Here is a 22,550-nt window from a genome sequence, read left to right as displayed (position 1 = left end):
CCATACAGTCATCAGAGCAGCAGTGTAGCCTCCGCTGGAACTACGCAAAACCACGGAATGCCCTCGCAAAAGCAACATTAAAGGTTCACAAACAAGAAAGAGAGAGAGGAGAGAGAGAGAGAAAGAGAGAGTAGAGAGAGAGAGGGGGGTGGAGAGAGAGAGAGAGAGAGAGAGAGAGATGAAAAGACTGGTTGAGAGAGAGAGATTTGCTCAGAGAGAGAGCAGATGAAGGCTCAGGCTCCAGATATCCGGCATGGCACAGATAAAGGAAGTCCTTTGGTCTTTTTTCTCAGCTGCCAAAGAGCTTTTGAGGATCCAGTTTATCTGCTTCCTGCTCCACTTCTTTGGCGCGTGCGCCAGATGACGTCTGTCCAGTTTGGCTCGGCTGACAGCGCCAGGAGCGTCCGGGCAGGGGCACTACTGACGGCCTGTTCCTCGGTGCAATCAGCTCCGTGCCACAAATCGTTCACACGCGCGGGTGTTTGACACCCTTCCACGAGCACTCGGCTGTTTTCAGAGAGACTGTGAAAGGAAGCGGCAAAATGCAGCCAGATGGAGGCGGGGCTTCTGTGATCTACACGCGATGGGCCGTGGCTTCCAGTGACCCAGAAGCAAAGGTGGAAAGTCCAGGGGTCATGAAGTAAAAGTCCTGCCCCGTGTTCCTTCCACCCATTAACTCAACCAGCTGATTTCACTAATTAGTTCTATCCACCTGCATGAAGAATTGTGCTAATTAGCAAATCCAGGTGATTGGAACAAAATGCTGGAGAGGACTTTTTTGATGTTCTGAACCTGGATTTTGCACCGCTGTCAAGAAGCAAATGGATGAGGTGTGTCTTTTTTAGCATCGCGTTCTATGCATGCCAATGGAGAACAGCTGAGACCGAAGGCCCCCTGTCCTCCAGATCGTCCGTCGTCAGAACGGCTCGTCTCGCGGACCGGAGTGAAGGACGTGGAAAGGAAGGGCACGGCTCGCTCTGCGAACGGTAGAGATATCATTTGGGGATAATGACGGTGTTGAGACTGACACCGTGACCCCATTCTGTCTGAGGCTCCGTTCACACCATCTCTCAGCGGGCCTGTGACACAGTCTCCTCTACCCTCTAACACTCCCCCCCCCCCTCCCCTCCTGACAGTCCCCTCAAGAACCCCTGCTCAATTTCATCATCGCCATGTCAACACAATCTCATCTCAACTCCCCTGGGTTCACTCCCTGTCCCCCCGCCCCCATCTCAGTCCCTCTGCTGGTGCCACATCATATAAGTTGCAGCCAAGTGGATCTGCAGTTATCCACTCCATGGTATGGAGTCTAATCTTGACCATGTCCCTTTGCTGTGTGTTGGGCTGGGAGTTCTGTGGGCCAATACACTGTATTGAGCAGTGAAAACATTCAAAATAGTCTCAGGCTCTAAGCCATGAATCAGTCCTATGCATTACATTACATTACATTACAGGCATTTAGCAGACGCTCTTATCCAGAGCGACTTACACAACTTTTACATGGCATTTTACATTGTATCCATTTATACAGCTGGATATACTGAAGCAATTTTGGTTAAGTACCTTGCTCAAGGGTACAACGGCAGTGTCCTTACCCGGGAATCGAACCTGCGACCTTTCGGTTACAAGCCCAGTTCCTTACCCACTGTGCTACACTCCGTCCTATGCAGGAAGTTTTCATTCACAAGCCTTGTTAGTATTTGGTTCCTTACGTTTGATGAACATCTTATACATGAGCCGCGTTTCCACCAAAATTACCCGGAACTTTCAGTCCCAGGAACTACTTTACCAGGAACTAAAAGGTTCCTTCAGCCAATGGTTGTCTGCGTTTCCACCGGGGTCTAAAGTACCGCGAAGATTAGGCAAATTAGCCCACTGACGTTGTCGTCGGTCCATCTGTCATATGATTTCTTTTGTAACCCCATACTACCACCGAAGTAGCCTACATTATTTTCTAATAACCGGGACAGCCCGGAGGGGTTTATTCCACTTATATACAACGGGTTACCAACAATGACTATATATGGTTACTTTTGTATTTATTGATTTTCATTCTCTCAAACACATTCGTTAACAGCAGAAAACATGCACACGTTGTAAACAATTTGCTGTTTTATTACTTTCTCGTCGTCAATTCCATATAGGCTAATCGCAAAATGACAAGAATAGAACGAAAACTCGGACTTGCGTGAAAATGTAAATTAGTAGTGGTACAGCCACCGTTTGCTTTCCTTCGAAGTTACTGCTAGCCGAGCAGCGAAGTGTGCCCTCCAGATGCGAACCATGCACCATAAATGAGTCCATAGTCTTCCTGGTCTTTTCGTGGAATTGAAAAATGGCAGTAAAATTGAGTAAAATTACGGCAGTCTGAAAAAGCTAAAGCGAAGATTACTAGAATTAACCTGTTATTTTACCCGGATAAAAGTGCGGAAGGTGATTTCCAGTTTGCTTGTACTGTATCACCAATGTTAATTATGCAGAACTACCGCATACCTCACATAACTGTATCAAACGTTTTGAGTCAATTACAACGGGCTAACAAAGAAAATCCGGAAGAAAATATTCAGCAACCGAATTAATCCGTTTGAATGTTTTGGTAGCCTACGTAATATGCTGTCCCAGCACGAATGCTTAGCATTTTATAAAACGAATACTAAAGCAAGAAAAGAACAGAAGAGCACACGTTATAATTCCAAGACGTTGACAGGTTATAACCAAAAGTAGGCTACTGCGCCGCATAACATACAAGTTTGATTTGAAGTTATTATGAAAATAAATTGATTTGCCGCTGCATATTTTCAAACATGGCGGGTAATGGCGGAAAATAAATACAACACAAATGCTACGAGTACTCGACCAATCAGAAATGTTCAGCGCTGCAAGCTCCACCCAAAAGGTTCCTGTACTTTCGGAAAGTACTACCCCCCGAGCAGGAACGTTTTGGGGGGTAAAACAAAGCCCCCAGAACTAAATTTAGACCCTAGTTCCTGCGGTGGAAACGCACTGAGTTCCTCAAAAGGTTCCTAGTTCCGGGGTATAGTTCCTGCGGTGGAAACGCGGCTATGGAGACACCATGAACATACCGAACTGATATTCCTCGGATTTTGCACTGTGTATTATATGCTTTTGTGCCGGCTGACTGGGTGTGTTAATGTAGTTCCGCCGTGCTTGGTTGACAGGCGTGAGTGGACTCCCCTCCTCCCCACCCCCACCCCCTGCCCCCCGCCCCCCACCCCGCCCCGCCCCAAGGCTGCCCGCTCCAGGCTTCGTCAGTAATGGCGATCGATCGAGCGGCAGTTTGCAGAGTGCGAGCCTCTCTAGACAGCTTTATTGATCCCCATTGTCGGGTGAGGGAGATAAAGAGAGGGAAACTGGCTGTTTTGTCTGGCGCCTGAGCCGAAAATCGAAGCGATGACGTTTGCACAACATCTGGTGTGGGGGGAGGGGAGGGGGGGGGGGGGGTCAGGTTATTTTTCGATGCTGAGAGTGTTAATGGCTTCACTTTGCTGTGTAGCAGACTCTTGCCGCATTACATTACATTTGTAAAGCCAGTGAACTTATCAAAGGAAACTTACCGCACATAACAACAAACGACTGAGCCATTTATACGGGGAGATGCGTGCTGAGGAAATTCTAGCCGAATACCCTGCTCATGACTGTACCTCATTTATCCGGGAATTGAACCAATACCCTCTGAGTCAGAAGTCTAACCTGCTGCTGAGGTTGAAACTGGCCTCTAAATTCACCCCCAAACCCAAGCAGCTCAAAGAAGTTTTCCCGAAATAAAGACGAGGGCCACTCAAAAGGAAGAGGAAGGATCATAACTGACGCAAAATGGTGAGTGGAAGCCATGTTCCCGACCACATAAACCAAGAAAAAGAAGCCTTGTTTTAACCTTCCTCTGTCTGCTCCCACCTTGGTAAGGCTTGGTCCCCATTCCACACCGAACGGCAGAAGAGAGCACGAGCAGAGAGCCGTCCACACTTACCCAGCCACCTGCAGGTCAGCCCAGCACGTACCCCCGTTTCTGCACGTGGGTATAGACAGGCACACAGCCACTGCTACTACCGCATCTTTTAGACTGCACCTCTCTCTCTGTTTTCTTTTCTTTTTAACCTGTATGCAGACACGACACAGGAAGCAATGTTGTCTTGGGGCACCGCTTCGTTCCCAAGTCTGCGGAACAGCGAGCTCAGCCTCAAAGTGAGTGTTTCGGGGGCGTGGCTCGCCCCTAAGCTTGCACGGATATATGACCACTTTGGTCCAGTTACGTCCTCGGGCACGTCCCCAGTCTCGTATTCGGATGCCTAAATGTGTATGGCAGGGTGTACGGGGAAGGCATAGGGGCTGGTTTAGAGCCGTGCAGGAGCTGTGGAGAACACTGGGCACACAGCGCACCCTGGAGTACAGGAGGTCCAATGACACAGCAGACACGACAATAAAAGGTGCTTTATATTTGGAAAGAGGTCAAGGCCTAGAGAGCTGCTGTGCGTGAAAACAACAAGAAGAAAAACGACTGCTGTGAACAAGGACTGCCAGGGAAAGCTGCCCATTGAACATTTCATTTTAAAACTGGATGACGACTGGTTCTGAGAAGGCCAACTTCTCTGAGCACTGACAGGTCTCCTGAAATGTACGGCCATGAGATTGGCACTATGCTGCTCTCACCAGGAGAACACAGTCCCAGAATCCTCCCCGGGGAATCGAGGGGAAGCTGCCAAAGAGGATGAAGGATTACATAGCGGAAAGAGAGACATGTTTCTGTCTGTCTGTGTGGTAACATACAGCTGCTATTTGGACCAAACTGACCTTAGCTTTGCTGAGAGAAGACCACCCAGCATTCTCTGCTAATACCAAGCCCAGCATTCTCTGCTAATACCAAGGTATTTCTGGCCTCTTTTTTTTAACCAATATGTAGTAGTTTTCAGGTAATTAAAAACATGCATGCACGCCCACACACACACATGCACCCAAACACAACATTATATTTCAATGATTTTCAGTTTCTGTGAGAGGGGTGCACTGCTTTGTCACCACTGATGTGCTCACACTTTGCAGGGACTTCTGGGTATTCTGACTGGGGGGGGGGGGTGAAAATGGTGCTGAAGCACTTTGTATCGACAAGCGAGCGCGATTCCCGCTAACCCAGATCCGTATCCACTCTTCCTTGGGCCCTGGGGGCTATTCCGGCCAATGACAAAGGCCCGTCAATCACAGCCTTCACTCAAGCCTGCTGATGGAATCACCATGGCAACGTGGGGTCCTGTCACAGCTGGAGCACCCCACTTTAAGCAGCTCAGCAGACACATGGGCCGAAGCCAGCGCCCCGCGTCAAGTCCAACAAGAAAAGTGCAATTCGGAATTTTTCCAAAATTTCAGGATGTTATTCACCATGCATTCTGTCAATGAATTATTTTCTTCATTGTGTTGTTTATGTTGCACTTTTTGAATTCAAAATCACATGAAGAAGATCATTGGCAGAAAAAATAAAAAAGTTTTATTGCAAAAAATGTCAACAAAAATGAGTTGACGCTGTGCATGACACTGGAACCTTTTTCAAAAAGAGGAATTTCGTACTTGCAAATGCGCATAGTTTTAAATAATGAATTTATTCAAAAGTTCAAATTTGTAATAGAAAATCCAGTTAAATACAACACAGTTTAAATAATGTCTGTAATAATTTGTTACAGATTTTACGCACTTTATCCCTCAGCTACATACAGTATGAGAAACATACGAAAGTCATTCTCTAGTGACAGCTATTGTTACCCAAGCACATTTTTACAGTTAGCCCTTTTTCGTTGTTATCATTTCAGCTCTCGCTCCTTGTGCGCCTGGGGGTTTTGCCCCAGGGTCCCGGTCCAAACCGCAGCTCCCTCCCTTTCTCACCATCTGCTGCGATGTTGGAACATGAAATCACCGAAAGTGAGAAGCCTTCCTTTTTCCCCAAAAGAGAAGCACGCGCGGCGGGGGCGACGAAGGAGCAGTTGTTTTCCATCGCAGGCGAGGTCGTGTGGAACCGATGGCACGCCGGGCGTTTCTCATCGCCACGGGACCCGACGGAGGATTTCGACCCAGGAACCACGTCCGCGCTCATTACACCTCTGGCCTGGCTACCCTGCTGAGCGGCGGAGCTGCATCCTAAAAAAGCTGATGTTGTTTACACAGATTTGTTTCTTTAAAAAAACTCATATAATGAAATGTTTTTTTTCCAAATACCATGCTCTGTTCTATTTTGTGACGCACAAAATATAAAAGGAGCCAAGATAACTGATTTAGGATGAAGTGATATTCATAATGGCCATGGCACTTCCTCAGTCAAAAGTCCTCAAACAAGAGCTGGCTTATTTGGGCGTTCTCGGGAGGACAGTATTGGGTTGTGCCCTTTGCTTTATAGGGGGAAATATCTCAAGCCTCCTGCAGTCCTCCAGGACCAGAGTAAAATGAGAAACCCAGCTGCCTGACATACCTTTCACACCACATAGAATGTGTTACAACTTGGCCTAGGGTCAGACCGTAACAGGAAATGGGAAAAGGGAAGTGAGTGGAGAATGTGGGTAATGGGAATGATACTGAGGACCCATGAGCAACCCTGGTCCCTATCTGCCTATCCAAAACGAACTAACCTGGATAATCTTTGAAAGCTTGCCATGTGCGGGGCGGCTTTGAATGCTGAGGTTTGGGATGCTTAATCTGCAGGCCAAGAGTCTGAATAGCGTACCCCCAATGGAGATTTAAAATTCCACCCAGAGTGGGAGTCGCCTTGAAAAATAATAAAAGAAAAATAGCAAAGCAAAATAACAAAACAATGTCCTGACGGAAGGATGTGTAGTCCAGCTGGGAACACTCTGACTAACCAGAGTCGCTATATGGTGAACTGATAAGTGAGGGTTGTGGTGTAATTGAGTGAACTAAGTCAAACACACAAAATCCACTGAGCGAGCAAACTAGAAGGGCTAAGGGAAGAGTCAAAGAGTCGAATAGAAAGAGTCTGTGGTCAAACACAAAATCCAATCAGCAAACAAACCAGAAAGGCTCGATGAGAATCAGAATCCAACAAAATGAGATGAAACACATGAATCAAACTAAGTAATCAGTATCCTCAAGTACTGAGCATTAATTTCGAAGAGCTAGTCTCCGCTGGTGAATGGCATAACCGGAGTGGAAAACAGCCTCTTTGATGACAAACCTGAAGGATGAGACACACACGCAGCAGAGACACAAAACACACAACTTACGACAGAGGGTCGTAACTAAAAGGCATGGAAATCTGGCGGCCTGTTTTTGTCAGTTAGGTGTCTAAAGCCAACACATGAAAAACATTTAAAACTGCTTCTTTTAAGCGGTTGACAAAAACAGTTTCATGACCTTGCTGGCATGTACTGTAGAACTATTTGGAACTTCGTGTTGCATCAAGAAAAAAGTCTGGTGGAAGCACAGCCTGAACACGAGCTGACAGCACCGCACTCCTGCTAGTCGAAAGAATGTCTGGCTGAGTCCGTGGGGTGTCTGGAAGACTGGAGCAGGAGGGGCTGAGAGGCTCCCTGTGCTCACAGAGAGCCAGAGGAGATCATCTGCGGGCAGGGCTTCCTCAGGGCCGGCCTTCCGACAGTGCCCCGAGATGAGGCCCAGAATGGGGACTCCGTGATGGAGCGGGGTGCGAGCGGCACCTCCGGGGTCGGCCTGCACAGTGATTAATGGGGGGGGGGCGCTGGGACCGGGCCGTCCTGACGCTGACCCTGACCCGTCATCGCCTCCAGCCTCGGGGCGTCACTGTCCAATCACGCTGCGTCGCTCCGCTGCCTGGTAACAGCAAATCGGCTTTTCCACCATTTTTTGTCTGCTTGTGTTTTTTGTTTTTTTTCCCCATACCAACCCCCCAAACTCATCAGGCGCAAATGTGCCTCCCCTCTGCCTCTCCTGAACCAGAGGAGACACTTCTCTCCGTCTTAAGTGAGTTTCCTCTCGTTTCGCTGGAGAGCCTGGGCCCTGTGGAGAGCGATCAGAACGTAATGAGGGCGTGCTGCGCGGGGGCGGTGGGGGGGTCCGTATTGGCGGGAGTGGCTCGGTGAGCGGGGTGGGGGGGGGGGGGTTAGTTTATTAAGGATGGTGCTTAACTGATTCTCTCGGGCAGGTGGGGGGTGTGTGCCCAGTTTATGGGCACTCTCAGCAGTGTTCCCCCGGGGGCATAGGGTTTATTTGCTGAACAGCATTATGCCCCCCCCCCACCCCCCAGATCTACCCTGTCATGTAATTACAGGAAGACGGGAAGCAGCAGGGTCCAAAAAGCCCCGCAGAGCAGCAAAATTACAGTCCACTTTCACCCGGAAGTGTACAGTACTGTAAATTATTGAAAATATTGCAGAGATATTGTTGCGTAGGGAGAAAGGGTGAGGAGCAAGGCGGTCTTTCGACGATGCGAGGCCACAGACCGTGGCCTTTGCGAGGCACAAACACACACTCGGTGAAATGCTTTCGAGTTCTGGGTCTTGGCTTTGCATCACGTTTCTTCAGCTTCCAAGGATACAGTGGAAAAACAACGCACTAAACTTTTTGCTCAGTACAGTTGTGGCGTTTAAAAAAAAAATGGAGGTCTCAGCACAGCTTTTATCCTTTAACTACCTTGGTCTACCACTCTGTGGCCAGTAAAATGGAGCGCATCTGTAATATGACTATGACTAGGGAGCGTGGCATGACGCTTCTGGACTGAAACGAACCCAAACAAATCTTTTTTTTTTTAAAAGAGTCTCCTTTGCTTGTAACTTCCTGGCGCAATTCCCTCACTGCACAGATGCGCTATTTGGATGCGGGTCATCCCCCCCCCAGGACAAATTCAGATAGCTTCCCTCTCTTGGCTATTGTCTGGAGACACGCTTTCATGTCTGGAGAAGCGCTTTTTTCGCGCCCCGCGCCCCCTGCGCCTCTGGCCCCCGAAGCGCAGTTTTGCTCTCGTCAGTCAGGCCGTCCGACACCGCAGTCAGCGGGTCTCTGAGTCAGGAAGCGGAGGACTTGGCCCGCATTTCTTGTGGCCGACTGTGACGAACACACTCACAATCATGCCATGACAACAACAAAAAAAGAAATAGTTTTGGTGTCTGTAAAAGAGTGCTGCAGGACATGGAGGACTGCTCTCTGCGAATGACTCACTCCCAGGTCTCCCATTTTAACTGGAAAACTGCGGGCAAACCGACCGTGATGCACGTCAAAGATGATTGCTTTTTTTGTTTTTTTTTCTCTTTTGGTTTGTGTTTTTCTGCTCTTTGTATTTATCCATCTTCTTGGGACCGAATGGAGTATTGAAGGAACACGCGTCTCTCTTTCAAGGCGTACTTCCCCCTCGGAAACGACCTCCCATGGAACATCAAATTTTACACACGCTCAGAGAGTTTGAGACAAACTTTGAGAGACTGCATGCGTGCATTTTTGAAAAGTCTCCTGGAGTCAGTTGGGCAGGGTGTCGATTGTGCTTGTTGATATTGCCATCAGTTTTGCAGCTCTCCTAATGACCTGACCTTTGACCTCTGGTCCTGTGTGCCCATTGTGAGCCATTCTGTCTGAAACATTCATGGTAGGCCTATAGACAAAGGGAAGCCTGCAAGAAAGGTGAGCCTGAGGCATAAATAATTTATCCACAGTGCTCCTTCGACAACTCTCTCGCCTCTGACATCACTTCCTCCTCACTCTGGCCCAGAGGGAACAAGGCACAAATCGCAGTGAGGAGGTGTGCATGTGTGTGCGTGTGTGTGTGTGTGTGTGTGCACGCATGTGAGTGTCCGTGCGTGTGCGCGTGTGTGTGTGTGTGTGTGTGCGGATGAGTGTGCTCCCTCCACTGCAATTCCGTGTTGAATATTTAATATTTTGGCACAAAGGGATGCATACAAATTTAATGAAAGCTCAGGTTAAATGAGAAATGTTCAAAAATGGTTCTTCAACATTAAAGTAAATGCCTGGAGAATACCAATACGCCACTGGCCTCGTCTAGTGTTACATTAAAACTCCTTGCTTAGCGCCACAGAGCTTTGTTGTCCAATTTATATTAATTTAGAAGGAAAAGCCCTTTGTTTTTTTATCACACCAAAAAGAGCAATTTCTTCATAGAAATCTATTCTGCATATCCTTCTGAAACCAAGCTGAAAGTTTCAGTATTCTAATTTTTTGACATGCATACAAGTACCTTGGATGACAAACATATATTGCAGTGAAAATGTTTTCTAAAAGATTATTTATTTTTATTGAATTATTGAGTACATGATTCCTGAGATGTGTAGCATGGCATAATGCATGGCAGCCATTTTGTGCCAGAACGCTCACCACACATTAGCTAAGGTGGAGAGGGAGAGAACATTTTTTAGCCGATTAAATCAGGGGATTACTAGGTGACAAGTTTGAGAGAGCCAGGCTGAAGTGAATATGCGTGGGCAAATATACATAAATATGATCGACACACACAACATCAGTGATATCAGCAGTTTTTAAAATGTATTTATTTACTCATTTCGGTAGTGCTCACCACTTCAGTCGGCCCACATACTGCCGCGGTATGGCGGCGGTGAACCCAACCAAATCCGGCTGCCAGAACGCAGCCGTGACTCCACCCTGCTGAGCCCGCGTCTCAGGTGTGATACGCATCCGAACGCACACGATCCAAACGCCGTGATAAACCTTACATGTGACCGGTCACTGTGAGGCCACGTTTGACCCTCCTGGCCCTGCCCCTCCCGCTCACCGGCCGTAAGTTCCCGGTGGTCTCCGGGGTCGTTCACACGGTCTGCTGCCGATTACGCTTCCCTTTTAAGACCGGAAGAATTCACGGTGTCGGGCCACGCCCGCATGAATGCTAATGGAACAATTATTCTCCCCCTGCACGGACGGCTTGGCACAATCGATACGCCCCGCAGAGCCGCAGTGTGAAGAGCGGGGTTGTGACACCCATCGCGAGGGGTGACGGGGGAGGGGGGAGGCGGGGGTAGGGGGGGGGGGGTTCCAGAGGACCAAATTGCTGTCTGGGAGAATTAATGGCTTCAGAGTGTCACCACTGGCCCTGCCGCAACCTCATTTTAATTACAGAGCCGCGGCGAAATCATGCCCGTCAAATGCCAGGGGTCCATCGTTGTTGGCGCGAACTCAACAGCGTTCTGACCTTGGCGGTTATTTATCTGCATTGCTGGTTATTAGCACTCAGTGGCTCAGCCTTGCCAGTGATGGAGCTCGCATCTTGTTGCACAACACCGTCTTTGCAAATTTTTCCAGAAGTCTGAAACAAACAAAAGCAACATAACCACATCTGTTCCCTGCATTCTGCTGTAAGTACTCTAGCAGGACCAGAACAAGTAGGCTTATGGAAAGTATTTATATGGGAAACAGGATTTGAATTCCAGATCATGTTTGATTGGGTTATTTGTTCACTTGAAAATGTGTTAACGTTCCATAAAAAAATGATAATGTGCAAAATGTGCTTAACCGAACAAACGCAAGACCATGGATGGATCGATTAGGAGAAATTTGGTCAATTGGAAGTACTTTTAAAAATGAAAATGAAACCCTGGAGTTATGTAAAATATAGAACCGGAAAGGTGAATGGCCTTGGTGCTTCTTGATTTTTACAGATAACTCCCAGCTTTCTGCAAAGGGAAGAGGTGCTTTTTATTCAGACTGGCATATGGAGTTGACATTCAGTAACCCAGACCCCACAATCCCCTGGGCGGCGACTCTTGAGTTAAAGCCGACACGGACTTCGGAAAACATCAACAGATCTGTGTGAGCCCGTGTCCATTATAGTAGGCATGGATTCAGTAGTAAGTGGTCCATGTTGTTATTATATCCTTGTAAAGAGTAGATGCATGTTGCTATCATGCATCATCTTATCTTGAATGCCAGTGGTTAAGCCATTAATTATTTGTTAATTTGCCTGTCACTCTTGGGAAACGGTTCATGCAGTCATTATTAATTACTGTCATTTAGCTATGAAGTGGCAGGATTAACTTCATTGTTCAGAGAAACAGTGCTTGTTTCTGTTTGATGTGATTATTGATTTGTTTGTGTCCATCGTGTTCCTTTCAGCGTGGGCAGAATAAACGGGTGAGGTTGATCTGACGAACGATTCGTCCACTAACACTCCCAGTTATCAACTTTGCCATTCTTGACACTCTGCTTTTGCAGATGGCCTACTTTTCGACTATAAAAATAAAGTTCTACAAGTTCAAGTTGAAGCTGAAGAAACTTTAATCCCTCCAAGCGCTACAGAAGCAATTAGGAAAATTAAATAATGGCAGCTGCTCGTTCAGCTTCATTATTACAGTCAGCCCCCCCTCCCCCCCCCCCCCCCAGCCCACGTACCTTTCACCACAGGCTAAGTGGGGGGAGGGTTGTTTGAGATTGCACCACTGGGGGTTAGATTGTGATCTCAGACTGGGGAGGAGGGTGACAAGGGATTAATTTGGCTCCCCCTACAGTGCCTTCAAGGACCCCCCTAGGCTTTAATTGGGCAGGTATTCAAGGTTCATTGTACTGAAGCACTTTCCCACTGTGGGGGTTGGGAGTAGGGTGGGGGCTGGAGGGGCATGCCCCCCACCCCCTTTAATCTACGCCTAAGCCCTTCACCCTAAAAACTGTCTTCTTGTTTTTGTCTGAAAGAAGAGATCCTTCATCAGCTGTTTTCCAGAGCTCGTCATGACTGGCTGTGGGCGATGTCACCCTGTTTCTCAGGAACTCCACAAATTATCAGTGGTGGAACATCAGCCGTTAGGTCATTCCAAGCATTCTCACCAGGTCTGTCAATTATGGCAGCACTCCCCCTCCTCATAATCCAACCCTGTTTATACTTCTCTAATGAGTTTCCCTCCTGGACAGCCAGTGGTGTGTTCTACCACTGTGTCATCACCACTGAGCATGCTTTGAATAGTATTCCTAATAAATCTCATTAAAGTGAGATTAAAGAGTCGGAGAAACCTGGGCGAGCCCTCATATTATCATATAATTATCATATGACGGTGGTGGACAAGGGATTCTCATATAGCCTATGTGATCTGAGCTCAAGTCTCCAAGGCTTACCCATGGCGAAGAGTGCCTTTGTAAGCATTAAGCAGTATCATTAGTGATGATGTGGGTGTTTCAATGTAACGTTTGTATTCTGGCTCTGTTCAATGGCTGTGAGCTTGCTGGTGATTTTTGTTCTGCTATCTAGAAGTAGAATGAGGTTCTACTGGCATTCACAACTGCGGGAGCCACTCATTGATTCAGTGTCCGGACATGACTGTTTCTAATCAGTCAATTCAGTGGTTTACTATATGTTGCTGTTTACTTGTTTATTTATATCTTTTAGAACAAACACAAGAAGAGCTATTGTTACAAATCTAATGTTCGTCGGATGGTAACGCGCGATGGCAATGTCCTGTTTTGGCAAGAGGGGAGCTAATGACTCGGCAGATCTTCTAGGTGGGCAAGTGAAAACGGAGGGAACATGGCCGCCTCTCTTTCTCCCGCTCTTCAGCCCGTCTTTCCCCATCCGAGGCATCCCCAGTGTTCTGTGGCACTCACACATCAGCGGCACTGCCACGCTAAGGGAAAAACGAAACAAAACACTTCAGATAAAAGATAAATTGGGGAGGGAGGACGCGCTTCAGAGCCCGGGTGTCTACGGGAACTGGAAGCCCAAGAATGATTGTACAGTAATAGCGGTGCACACCGAGAGCCGACGCTGGCGGTGCAGGAGGACGGCAGAATCCTTCCTCGTTATGTTCAGCTGTCAGATCTCAGTAGTTTTAACAATGTTTGCCAAAACCCATCCCGCCTACAAAGATGGATTAGACGGACTGGGACGAGCGGTTATTTGGGGGTGTGCCCCCAGGTGGCACTGTTGTTCCAGGCTTTGCGCAAATGAGGAACGGCTTAACGAACGCTCCTGCTGGGACAATCGCTCCTCCGGTTTGTTCTCTGAACGCAACGCCGCATAGCGTCTCACTTCACCTACGCTGGTGTGAGGGAGAGAAAAATACATCACACGAGGTTCCCCCCCCCCCTCTCGCACTGCTTAAATTAGTTTATTGTAAACCCTCAGAGTCTTATTATTGCGAGGCAAGTGACCTTCACGTGATTAAATGGGGCCTTGATGTGAAAAGGGGACACATTGAGAACCATGTCTATATGATATGCTTCTATCTCATAAGCCATCGACCGGATCCAAATGATCACTGTGGCTGTTGTCTATAGCAGTCAATATTGTACACATGCACCTAATTACATTCTAATGGTGAAAATGCAGAATCCTACATTGAGATGACCGTTAATGTTGAGGCCAACATCCCATGCACTTTGACAAGATGGAAGTCTAATTTACAACGTTAACATTCTAACATTGCAGATGCCAGCTGGGTCCAAAATGTCTGGAAAATAGCCTCTATTTAAATGATAATCATCCTGGCACCTGTCAGGTACCAAGTATTCATGATAATAATAATAATTAGAAAAAAAAAAGAAAAAGATGAAGTAGAAGAAGAAGTGTGGATTTAATTCATGAATCTCAAAGTGCTTTACAGAGAATAACAACGGCTTCTTCACCTGGGCGAAGGTACCCACATGATCAAAACATTAACTGACAAACTTAACTATAACATTAATGCAAACTCATATTCTTTGGCTTGGCATTAGGCCACTAGTTTCTCTGGGGTCTGGCATGGGAACCCGCCTCTGCAGATGGCTGTTATGATCCTGGGCCAGCTGCTTCATTAGAGCTCCTGCTATCTGACGCTGGGTGACAGCCCCTGATCGTCTCCCTGAGGTGAGCAGGGTCAGCACACGGGCCAAAGGGAGTAGCCCTTCCCACTGTAAGCAGCTGTGCCCTCCAGTTAAATGTCTACATCCCCCAAAAGCAGGGATTCTGACATATCAATCCAAGCAGTTCCCCACCACCCTCTCCTGCCCTTGGCCACACCCCCCCTGATCCTAAACAAAGCATGCGGTGAATGTGTCTCCGTTTCATAGCGACGCCCCCAAACCCGCCCCCAGCTCATTGGTGGGGGCAGATCACTGCTGCACTCCCGACTCCAAAAAAAGGGGGGGAGGGGGGTGAAACAGATTGCTCTTTTCTCTTTGAACTTGGGCCGACCTGGAACGTCACATGGTGCAGATATCACTCTCTGACCCCCCCCCCCCACTTCCCGCCACAAGCCCACTCACTGGGGAGTGCTTTCAATGAAGACTTCTCATGCTCCAGTGGGCCAATCCTTACTCCCCCTAACTGCCCCCCCTCCCCTCCCTTCCATTCCCTCCCCGCGTCCCCCCCCCCCATGCACTCTGTCTCTCAGCAAAATCAGCTGCCATGGGAAATGTTCTTTCTGTGTTAATGAATACCCTGCTAAAAATATCCGCCCGGCTGACAGTGCTAATGTTTCACGGCACACGTTAAGCTGCAGCAGATGTTAATGGTTATTGAGCATCGCGGAGGCGGGGCTACGGCGGCGCTCTGGAGTCCGAAGGAGAGCGGCGTCTCCCGTCTTCCAGCCGCGCGTCCCGCGACTGACTGACATCGCTCATCAAAATGTCTCTCAATGGCGAAGGATGCTACCGTTCCTGTCGCTGGTGGCAGCGCGTAGATTACATTACTGCTTCTGAAGCCAGACGGCAGTGAGCTTCGGCAGATATATAGCCGGCTTTTATTTCCCCGCGGAAATAACTTTCACCAGCTGCGCCGCGCCGATAGTGCGCACTTTTGTTTCTCCGCCTCTTCGGTTCAGAGTTTTCCCGAATCGCGACATTTTTGAAAGCCTTCCAACTGTGTCTCGGGTCGACACAAAACCTCAGAAAGTGATGGATGTTGGCTCTTCCTGAGCAGACTGCAATTAAGTGAATTGCTTCTCACAAGCCCCGCATCGGGTTCCAGCGTAACATCGAAACGTGGCAAACTGCCCGGCCCCCCAATTCCACAAACAAACCCGGTGACCCCTTTGAAGCGCCCCGTCTACGTCCCATAAAACGGATTTATTCTCAGCAGCTGTCTCTTGGATGCCATCTCCCGCTCTCTCTCATTTTCTCCGCACCGCACGCGCATAATGAAGAAGTTCACGTGTGCGGCTACGCGTCGAGCGCGCCACCGCCTGGGAAGGGAAGCTTTCGCGCCCCCCTCGTCTCCCTCAACCGCGCGCGCTCGCTCGCGCGACGGATGGCGAATATCGTTTTTTCACGGGGGGAGGGGCCGAACCCCGCGTCAAAAAGCGTGCGCGTTCCACAGAATCGATGGAGAGCCCACAGCGCGCGGAGTTTGTCGTTCCACAGAATCGACGGAGAGCCCGCAGCGCACGGAGGGAGTTCGTCGTTTTGGCGCGCGCTCGGAGGCGGTCGCGGCTCGGACGAGGTCGCCTGCGCCCCGTGTAGGGAATGGGAGGGTCTGACCCCCTTACCCCTCTCCCTTCACTGCTGCCGATTAATCGATACAATCGCGCCATTAATAGCCTGCGTCCTGCCCCTCTGATTGGGCCACATTATGGTCTTAATCGCCAGGGAGACCGATTACCTGGGGGCGTACAGAGGGAGGGAGGGAGATGGAGGGGGGGTATGAATGTGAGGCATCCATGACATCACCGGAAAACTTCAGGATTCAGACCAATCCCCTGTCATATCCTCCCTCTTCACTAGCGGTGGCTCGCGACAGGAAGCTGGTGTAGAAACCGGAATAGCAAATAGCAGATGGCCATTTTGTAAGGCTGCCCAATCGTCACACACCGAGATGGGGTCTTCTGATGTATTTCTCTCATCGATGATGAAACAGGAGGCGGCCTCACAGAGAAGGGCAAACTTTCTTGCTCTGATACATTAGCATGATTCAATGGGTGTATTCATAGCAAATTCAGTGCTTCCTGTAAATCATCACTTATGCCTAGCCTGGTGTGTGACCACATCCATAGTAAAAAGTGTTGCCAATTTTTTTTTTCTTGGTCCTTTTAAATAGTTGTTTTCCAAAAAATGAGCCTGTCAGAGTTTTCATTTTTCTGATGATATGACAGACGGTTCCAGGTCTGGTCTCAGAAGGAACCACCTGTGTCGGGTCAACTGTATAACTTTTACATGTTTCCGTTCCATTTTTGTTTTTTTATTTTGGGAGGTGTCACATCCTTTCAGGGAGTTGATGGATCTGGCCGACTGACTCTGACAAACAAACTGTACGGCCCCTGGCCTGCAGTGTTCTGTTCTCCTTAAAGGATGATGTCATTCCATCTGTACCCACTGCCCCACCAGCTCAATTATTTACGCTGTTTAATTGGATCGGCTAAGTTCAGGTTGCCCCCAGGATCACTTTACACCAGCAGCAGCAGCAAAGCAAGGCCTGTGCAGACAGTATGCAGTAACAGAGCAGTAACATACACATGCATGTGCACACACACACACACACACACGCATGCACACACATACACGCACGCACACATGCACGCACACACACATACGCACCACACACACACACAGCACACACACACACGCACACACACACACACACACACACACGCACACACACACGCACACACACACACACACACACGTACACACGCACTCATGCATGCTGCATGAACCCAGGCTTTGTTCTATTGCTGACACAGCAGAAAAGGGGGTTGGTGGGGGGCCTCTTTCAGACACACCATTGGGGAAGAGGACTGGGGGTGGGGGTGGGGGGGGGGGGGTGGTGACAGGCTCAGACTCAGAGGACAGTCAGTCTGCAGTGATGCTGTGTTCATTAATCAATGCCTCCTGTACAGTGGAGCATGCCGGCCTTAGTCATCAGATATCCTCTGGACCTGAGCCACACGCAGCAGTCTGAAGCTGATGCTCCCCTGCATAAAGCAAGCCCTTGTCTGGGGTTCCAGTTTCAATAGGAGGGGGGAGGAGGGGGGATTGGGGGGCTCCCCAACACATGTCTCTCGGTTCACCCTGAAAGTGTTGGGTTTCAGGATGTGGAGTGACACGCAGGCTCCCCTGGGTCACAAGACAAGGCTTTCCTTCTTCACGCTTTCAACCTGCCCCCACTAACACTGCCACTCCCACCACCCCCAGCGCTCAACGTGCCCCCCCCCCGCCCGCCCCACACACACAACCAGCAGTGGTATAGCCCCAATGCACCAATCAGCCCTTTGCCGGTTGAAAACTACGACTATCGCAAAACGAAGATCCGACACACTCTGCTGCTTACTGAAAGAAGAGCTTAAGACAGCGAGGAGCTGAAGGAGATGTTAGAGGTGTCAGTAGACCCAGGACAGAAGTGCTATAGCTAAAAGATATGAGACCAGACCAGCGTAAATTGTGTTCACATTGTCAGGAGCACAAAAGGAAGCATTAGAGTGAACACATCCTTTCAGAAGGGTAGAGCAAACGGCGCTCTCCCACATCAGATTCAGAGCTGTCCATGTGTCAACAAGCCTCTCACACATTCTCATCTCCAAACACAGGCAAAGATGCTATTCCAGACAGTTCCTCTTCACGTCAGCGAGCACAATAACAACACTCACACAAAAAAATATGGATATTGTTATAATAAAATATACCATTGTAATTTTCACCTCAAAAATTGCATGTGTACTGTCTATATTTTTTTATGCTGCTCTTAGTCAAAATGGATTCAGCTTGTATGTTGCTGTATGCACTTGGAAAAATAATTAAAAAAGACTAAAACACACATTGCACAATGATTTATAACGAAAGTGTTTGGTTTTATATCCCTTCAGAAACACAGTTTGTGGCACATTTACTGACCGAAAGAGTAAATTTAAAAAATGGAGTTTTAAAGGTCAGAGCTAAGAGCAATCGTTATAAACAAGTTTAACCTTAGCTTTGATCAAGTTGACAGACACTGATTTCCAGATCTGTTTATATTTCACAATTTGTGTGCTTTGTTACATTTTATGTCATCTTTGTTTAAAGCTGAATAAAGTGACTCAGGTTAATACCCATCACTCAAATACATAAATCTTTTTTTATAAGGTCCAGGACCTTCTAGCTCCTTAACAATTCCTGTTATACTGCTCACCAAAATCTTTAGAAAAGGAACAGAAAAAAACTTAATAAAGCAGTTAAGAACAACAGACTGGCACTGCAGTATATCAGCTTACAGGTACTCTGTAGCTGTATTAATTGTCCTGGTACAAAGACAGAAAACACAGTTACTTTTAACATTTTATATTAATATTACTTTTAATACTTTTGACTATTAAACATATTCTTCAAACGATATCAATGTGCTGAAATTTAACAGTAAAATTTAAAGCAGCTATCGATTTTGAATTTCACAGAATTGCAGTCTCAGCAGGGAGAGCCGAGCCAGGCTACACGGCATACAGTTAACAGCGGAACGCTCCAACCCAGGAGCAACAATAAAAAAGTTATACGTTATAAAAATAAAAAATAAACTACTTGTTTATTGACACAATATAGCTAAAGTACTGTTTTTTTTGTGAAAATGTTAGCAAATCTCCATATAACTATTTCAGCGGCAGTAACAGCCTGGTAATGTGCACTTATTCAGACTCTGTTATAGCCGAGCGGGATTACCCCAGAGCGCTGTAGCGCACATTAATCCCAGAAAGAAAACAGCGCTCTGAAACCCGCAGGAAATGTACCCTGGATGATGAACTCGCACGTCGTGTAACATAAAGAGCAACAATCTCTCCCAAGGGAAGCTGGGGAAGTTGATGCAGGGCTCTTATGTTTTAGATTAAAGCAGAAATGCTAAAGAATGCGTCAGAGGGGAAACCAAAATACCTGTTGAATCCGAAGGGAGTAACTGACTGAAAGATTCGAAGCAGGTTACACTCACGTACATTCGCATTTGAGTGTACATACACATTCACACAGGTGCATGCACAAGTGTATGCACACGCACATGCACATGCACATACACACACACACACACACACACACACACACACGTATATACAGTATGCATTTCTATGTATATAATATATGTGCTAATGACTCAGTCTTGGCCTAGGGCTTCAGTTATAGTGAGGGGGTTGAGGGTGATGTGGATGGGGTGGTGGACCCCCACTCTTCCATCGTTAGCCAGTAACTACACCTGATCCTGGACACAGTAGAAGGCAGTGGGCGCTCTTCTGGGCCCAGATTCCAGGTCTAATCTTTCTCACGCACGCAAGCTTAGACTGACCAGCAGCTACATCCAGAGAACTGTAATTACCCTTCCTGATCTGAGTTTCCTACGCTGAGTTTCTTATTTACATTCTTGCAGAAACAAAAACTTTTGATAGGTTTTGCATGTAATTTCAATTGTACATTGTTTATTAATATATTAGCCATGGTACTGATCTATTGGCTGTTGTTTGATAAGTCAAATTAACAGTAGGCAGTATTTAGTATACAGAAACGTCTGTATGTCGCATTTCCTGCATACTACCTTAATTCATGTTTCACGTTATCTTTCAATTGTCCAACAGCATGGTATATACTGTATGAGTTTTCTAACTTGAAATGCTTTGAATCAGAAGTGCGAATCTCATCATTTGAAATAAAAGCGAAGATTACATCGGAAGCTCTCACACATCAGGTCTCTGCAAGCTCCCAGAATGCATCATGCCTAGTCTTCCCTGACCCTCCGTGTCTTCTGACCTGAAGAGTAAGGTAAACAAAACCAGTTCTGCTAGCCTGTTGGCAGTTAGGGTTCAGGGAGTTCTTCAGGTCTTTCAGTGTTCTCACTCAAACCTGTCACATGATTGTGATCTCCAATCGGAGGAATTCTGCGCATTCCTTCTCATTTCAGCCACGGTCTCTCAGAAATCGCAGAGCCGTCGTGTTTCGTTTGTGCCCGGTCACATGCCCCTGTCCCTGCTCTGACCCCGCCCGGCTCATCCTGGCCTTGTGACTTCCTCCCCTGACCTCTTTGAGCTGTTTGATAGACGGCAGCCCCAGATAATCTGCTTCCCTCCCGCTCCCACAGGCTCTGTGTCAGCCCTGCAGATCCCATCGATCCAGAGACCAATCGATTCTCTGCTCGGGCCGGGGGCCGGGCCCCACGGCGAACGCTGTCAGAACCTTGAGCGGTTCCTGAAACCCGGAGACTAGTAACGTCCTGGTTCTGGGCCAGCGTTGAGACGTGGCAATTCTAAAACTTCTATTTCAGTTGAGTTCAGTTCTCTTTGTCGGCCATTTGTGAATTAGAGTGTGTGAGTGCGCATATATTTTGTGTGTGTTTGTATGAGTGCATGTGTGTGTGTGTGTGTGAGTGTGTGTGCGTGCATGAGTGTTTGTGTGTGTGTGTGTACGTTGCCTTGCTGCTAACACTGCTAATGAAAGGCTTTCAAACAGCCAATCAAAAGGCTGCATGTTGGTTGTAATGCTTTCATTAACTGGGGGAGGGGGGGGGGGGTGGGGAAGGCATGCTTATTCAACATGTGCCGATGATGAAGTGTGTCATGTGGGGTCAGCAGGCAAATCTCTGTGAAATTGCCCTTGCTCCATGAGGAGCATGATGCTAGCACGATAACCGGCTCCAGTATGATCTTTCACAGTGAAAAAGCCATTTGCTTGGATCTGAAATACGATCATTAATTTTATGCTCAGGTTGTATGCACAGCAAGGCCTGGGCTGCCATGGTAACGTAGCCCAGGGACAGACGTGTTTGTGTGCCTGTTTAGTTCAGCTGGATTCCGGAAGCATCAGAAGGGTGCGGTTGAAGTGAAATCCCAGAGACGGGACGATATGAGTGTAAAATGAACCCCAGACCGCTTTGGAGCTGCGCTCTCTCACCCTGTCTCCATTGGAGGACATCCAGCAAACAAGGCGACGGAAAAGAAAAACATAAGAACATTTTTGTCCTGGGTCTCCTTTGGGACCCCCACCCCCCCTCCAATCTCAATTGTCCCGTATTTTATTTAAACACTTCAGTGAAGGAGGTTTAGCTCTTAGAACAATGCTGAGGAAGTCAAGAACCCCAGTAAGGTCTTCAGTGTCAAAGAGCTTCTAAGATGGACGCCCTCGTGCGTTCGCTCGAGCGGCAGCGCAGTGCCGGAGCGGTCGTCTGAACGCAGGCGTGAAGCACCGAGCCGAGCGGGGGCCCGGCCTTCCCATGGTGCTTCTGTGCGACGAAGCCGCAGACTGCGGTTCGAGCGACTCAGCGTTGCAGAAACACACAAATCCCGGACTCTTAAAAAGCACAGCAGTTGCTGACGCGGCATGTGGAATAACCATTACAAAAATAAAACTGCCACGCTGTTTGGTTCTTGATGATGACTAGCTGTAAACTGCACCAGAAATGTTTTTGTGTTTTTTTTTTTCTTTGTCAAGAATTTCACCACACATTCCTTCTATGCAGCGGTTGTAGATTTACAGCATGCCTGCGGACTTCCTGCTTTGTCAGTGCAAATTTGTGCAAACCACTTTTCTCAGAAAACAGCTTAAAAAAAAATAAATATCACTGAAGGCATGGAACACTGAGGGTAGACACGCACACACAAACACATTCACACAAATACACACACACACACACACTACACACAAACACATACATGCACACACACACACACGCACATACACACTCACACAAACACACACACATACACAAA

General features: G+C 47.8%; 1 long non-coding RNA gene across 3 annotated transcripts in view; it reads right to left on the bottom strand.

Moving 5' to 3' along the window:
• The window catches only part of LOC135245352 (uncharacterized), a 109,575-nt gene that overhangs the window by 10,739 nt on the left and 76,286 nt on the right, over positions 1–22,550 (bottom strand). Inside the window, exon 3 of one of the 3 annotated variants that reach the window (XR_010327201.1) lies at positions 12,358–13,556. The exons of the other annotated variants lie outside the window; for them this stretch is intronic. This is a non-coding gene — a long non-coding RNA (uncharacterized LOC135245352). Of the gene's footprint in view, positions 1–12,357; positions 13,557–22,550 lie in introns of those variants that run through there. 3 annotated transcript variants of the gene reach the window in all.

This window comes from Anguilla rostrata, chromosome 18 (genome assembly GCF_018555375.3).
Source record: "Anguilla rostrata isolate EN2019 chromosome 18, ASM1855537v3, whole genome shotgun sequence".
Lineage (NCBI taxonomy): Eukaryota > Metazoa > Chordata > Actinopteri > Anguilliformes > Anguillidae > Anguilla > Anguilla rostrata.
Note: the sequence above shows the minus strand (reverse complement) of the source record. Positions and strands in the feature narration are given on the sequence as shown.